The following is a 393-nucleotide window of genomic DNA, read 5'->3' on the forward strand; positions in this document are numbered from 1 at the left end:
GAATGGGAATTAGGAAATTCCACCGTCCACTTGGAATTCAGCTGCCAAACCCAACCATCCTTGGCGGTGTGAGCAGAATTCCACAAGCAGGCCTGAGGGTTTTGGGACCCTTGGTATCTTAGCCTTAGCAGTGGCTCCTTGTTAACTTTAATTTATTTACAAGATATGAAAAAAAATCTACTAACCCCCAGATCATTGTGCTGGACCAGAGACTTCAATGGGGCAGGAAAGGCCAGTGGTAATGTCTTTCAGGGACAAAGGCCATGTTTTCTACAAATATTTTCCTGTAAACACCAGGAAACAGGAAAGAAGCACCTGCATCCTCAGAGTTTGGCTCCAGGTCTGTCATTCACTCGCTGTGAGACTTTAAACAAATAGATTTCTCCATGCTTC

This window comes from Propithecus coquereli, unplaced genomic scaffold (assembly GCF_000956105.1).
Source record: "Propithecus coquereli isolate 6110/MARCELLA unplaced genomic scaffold, Pcoq_1.0 Scaffold79, whole genome shotgun sequence".
Classification (NCBI taxonomy): domain Eukaryota; kingdom Metazoa; phylum Chordata; class Mammalia; order Primates; family Indriidae; genus Propithecus; species Propithecus coquereli.